Consider the following 4,708-nt stretch of genomic DNA (forward strand, 5'->3'; position numbering starts at 1 on the left):
AGATTCTTCACTGTCTGAGCCACCCGGGAAGCCCCAATTTTCACCTCTATCACTACAGATTTCCAATGAGTCATTTATCAACTATGGGAGAGATGATGGTAGAGGATACCAACCTCCATCACCACCAGAAATCAGAAATTTCACAAGTTGCCCAACTATCAGAGAGATACCTTGATTTTTTTCATCTATCAATTCAGTCGAACTCCAAATGACTGATAACTCTAGGAAACAGTTGGCAAATATACTTAGGAGAGATTGATTTTCATATCATGGACCCAGAACTTAGAGTTCTTCTTACTGACAAAATGTATAATTTTGTCCAACTTAATTATCTACTCTGAGTACCAGTTTTTTGTCAGCAAAAGGAAGTGATATAGCATCTCTTAAGGATGTCCAATAATAATAGATAAGGGGAAAATTGAAAGATTAGTTAATACACATAAAGCTCTGAAAACAGTGCCTGCAATTCAATATAAATATTAGCTATTAACATTGATGTGTTGTTTTATGAAATATGTATTTATAGTCTAAGATAACTCAGAGAGAATAGTCAAACAGCTTACACTTCTTTACGGGCAGTCCTACTCAATGGCACAGAGGTTTTATTTATTTACTATTTGAACAAGTATGAATTAGTTCCTTCTACACGTCAGGTTCTTTCAGGATGCTAACTCTACAATGGTTCAACCATAGGGATAGTCTCCAACCATGTGAAGCTTACTGACTAATAAAACCTGGTTTAATTGGATCCTAGCAAATGAAATACTTAGAATATGTACTCTAATCTAATGTAGGAAAGTCAAATTTTGAGAAGCAGAATTTGAATTGGGAGGAAAGGGAAAAAGAGGGAGGAAAATCACTTCAGGACTGCCTTAGGGTCAGTTTAAGTTCAGCTTTAACTTTTTCTTGTAACTGATACTTCTGAAGTTTCACAGTGTCATACATAGTAGAAGGGGACATTCATACTCACAATGCAATAAAGCACAAAGCCCTCGGGGACTGGCCTTGTTAGGACAGGGGGAATCATTGGCAGGCTCAGTCATCTGACGACGTTCATTTCTTATTGGCACCTCGGAGAGATGTTTTCTTTTTTGCCTTCTAATTTAATTGCAGACAAAATTCCTTTCTCTTTGTTTCCCCTTAGTAAAGCTGAGGCCAGGCAAAGAGTCTGATAAACACCAAGGAAATAAAAAAGAGGAAAAACAGAGAGCATATAGATTAATTGGCTTATTAAAGGAAGGTTTCTTCTTTTCAATTTGGTTAACTGCAGTCCTAGATCTCCAGGCCTACCCATTACTCATGAGGCCCTCTAAAGCAGAGGTGACCAACCTCTGGCACTGTTCTGTGACCTGTTATGAACCTGACCACACAGCAGAAGGTGAGTGACAGGCGAGTGAGGGAAGCTTCATTGCTATCTACAGTTGCTCCCCAACACTCTCCCATCACCCCCAGATGGGACCATCTAGCTGCAGGAAAGCAAGCTTAGGGCTCCTACTGATTCTGCATTATGTGAGTTGTATAATTATTTCATTATATCTTACAATATAATAATGATAGGAATAAAATGATCAATAAACATAGTGCACTTGAGTCATCCCAAAACCATTCCCCTCACCCTGGACTGTGGAAAAATCGTCTTCCATGAGACCAATCCTGGTGCCAAAAAGGTTGGGGACCACGGTCCTAAAGATAGATGAGACACTACCCAAAAAATTCTCCCTTTTCATCTATAGACCTTTCCTTGTATCCCAATTTCTACTAAGAGACTCTTCTTCCTCTAGACAGATATGTCAGGAAAGCTGTCTTTAATACATACCTATTTCCAGCATATAGTATTTTCTACATGATTAATACTCATGTTTTATTCATACATACCAAAGAAGTATTTTTCATTGATTTAAAAACAAAATAGGCCTGAAGCCCTCAAAATCACAGCTAGGGATTATATAGGGATTATGAAGCTATTTACGAAACCAGAAGAGCTGACTTTTAAAATGTTATCACTGTTAACAATTTTTATATAAAAAGAATTCTTTTTATCCTAAGTAAATTCTATATAATAGATATTTTGATAATAGACATTTTTATATAAAAAGAATTCTTTTTATCCTAAGTAAATTCTATATAATAGACATTTCCATAATTGTCCTTGAATAAATATTTGTGTTAAATAAGGCATATTCCTCAGATAGGAAAATCAAGTTATTTAACAATAATTAAATCATCATTCATAAATCTCAAGTGTAAAATAAAACATAACTATATATTTTTATTTCTGTTAATCATATTTCTGTAAATATCGATATATAATAAGTAATAGATTTCTGCCTCCTGGTGGCCATTTGTGGTTCTAAAAGAAAAAATAACCTGTGTCTCTTAAAACACAACAAAGAGATTTTGTTTTAGAATTTTGTTTAAAAAGCTGCATTCTGGAAAGCAATGGTAGGTCAGCTTGGTACCAAGAAGGGAAAAAGTCAGCAGTGGCGGCCAAAGACATGAGTGCCTTCCAAGGGCACCGTGAAACACAGTCCCCCCTTTCCACTCCATTGGCTTGTAGGTTATAAACATATGCACATAAACTCAAGTCCTCAGGAAATCAGTTTTGATCAAACTAAAATGTTTACCTGGTAATTCTAATACATTTATCACAAATATCTTCCTTTAAGCCTCACAGTCCCATTACAGTATGGTTTGCCTTTAGCTAAATGGAATAATCTTTATGGAGTATTCTTTACATGCATTTTCCTGCAGTAAGGTCTCTTGTGTCAATCAGATATGGCCACAGAAAGGTATGCTTCTTTGTTTGGTTAAGTTGCTTCACTTGGCAATAAAATAAAACCTTTGGGAAATATCAAACATGCCTCGACAGGAAAATAGCATTGCTTACTGAAACTATACATTAGAAATGCAGGAGATTGGTCAAAATCAAAATTTACTGAGGTGATGTTTAAAACCAGGATTTATCAAAAGCTGAGTGAAATTTTGAAGTGTTGCCTCAGTAGAAATAATAGTGAAATATGTTGCATGTCATGTCACTAACATTTAACTAGTAAATATTTAACTTAAATATTTATAAGCTTATGATACAAAATGCTTTTTTGAATAGAAGGAACATGTTTCAATTGACAATCTTAGCAGCTAAAATTAATCTGTAAAATTCTGTAACTTTTAAATTGTTATATAAATTAACTCAAGAATAATTAGACACCTAAATCATGTTTTTTTGCAATATGAGTGTTTAGCTGGGAAAGAAAATATTTAAAATTTATTCTATATATCTCACAATATTCTTTTTTTTATATTTATATATCTCACAATATTCTTTTGAATAGTGCTGGTCTGCAAAAGGGAAAGAATAGAATGAATATCACTTTAAGCACAAGTAATAAACATAATAAGTTAATTGAATCCAAATTACTAAACTTACTTGTATGCAAAATATTTTGTTAAACACTAGTGAAATTTGTTTGTCTTTTAAACTATTGTTTTGAAATAGAAAAGGATTGCATTTCCATTGAAGAATATTCTCATACAGTTAAAGAAACAATGAATTCTTGAGAAGAAATAATAAACTTGACATATAAGGACAACTTTCATTTATCAAGACAGCTCTTTAATATACTTTAATATACATTTTAATTTTAGAGTCTGGGAGTGTAGATGAGGAAGTTGGTGATGGACAGGGAGGCTTGGCGTGTTGCAGTCCATGGGGTTGCAAAGAGTTGGACATGACTGAACGACTGAACTGAACTGACATTTTAATTTAAAAAATGTTAATAGAAATATTTAAACATATATCAAGTAAGAAGTAGCATGATGAACTCCTATCTAGCCATTATCCAGCTTCAACATTATCAGTTCTTAGGGAATCTGGTCTCAGCTACACTCCCAGACTCTAAAACCCAGTGGGATCACTTTGAGGAAGATTCAGACATCATATTGTCTTCATTTTAAATACTTCAGTTTGCATTTCTAACAAAAAAAATTGTTTTATGTGTTATTACTGTAGCATTATCACAACTAAAGAAAAAGAATAATGTCTTATTATCAAATTGCCGCTATTCCACTCTACAATGATCTCATTAAAATGACTCTATCGTTAGTTTGAATCTGAATTCATAAAAGGTTTATATATTATAATTTTGAGAAGTCTCTTAAAGTTCTTTTTTAATTAATAGGCTTTATTATTTAGAATAGCTTTAAATTTGCAGACTGAGCTGACAGAGAGTCCCTGTCCAAAACTGGCACAGTTTCAAACCCTGTTACTAACATCTTACATGATTACAGTTGTTGTTGTCCAGTCGTTCAGTCGTGTCCGACTCTTTGAGACCCCATGACCTGCAGCATGCCAAGCACCCCTGTCCTTCACCATCTCCCAGAGCTTGCTCAAACTCATGTCCATTGAATCAGTGATGCCATCCAACAATCTTGTCCTCTGTTGAATCTTACACTATTATGGTACATTTGTTCAAATTAACAAATATTGACATATTATTAAGGACTAAAGTTTATATATTATTCAGATTTCCTAGTTTTTAACCTAACATCATTTCTCTATTCTGGGATTTTATTCAGGATATCACATTATTTATACATATTGTCAGATCTCCTGAGGGACTTCTAGCTTTTGGCAGTTTTTTAGACTTACCCTTCTTTTAAATGACTTAATTTTAATGAGTACTGGTCAGGTATTTTGTAAAATATCCCT

This window comes from Cervus elaphus, chromosome 21 (genome assembly GCF_910594005.1).
Source record: "Cervus elaphus chromosome 21, mCerEla1.1, whole genome shotgun sequence".
Lineage (NCBI taxonomy): Eukaryota > Metazoa > Chordata > Mammalia > Artiodactyla > Cervidae > Cervus > Cervus elaphus.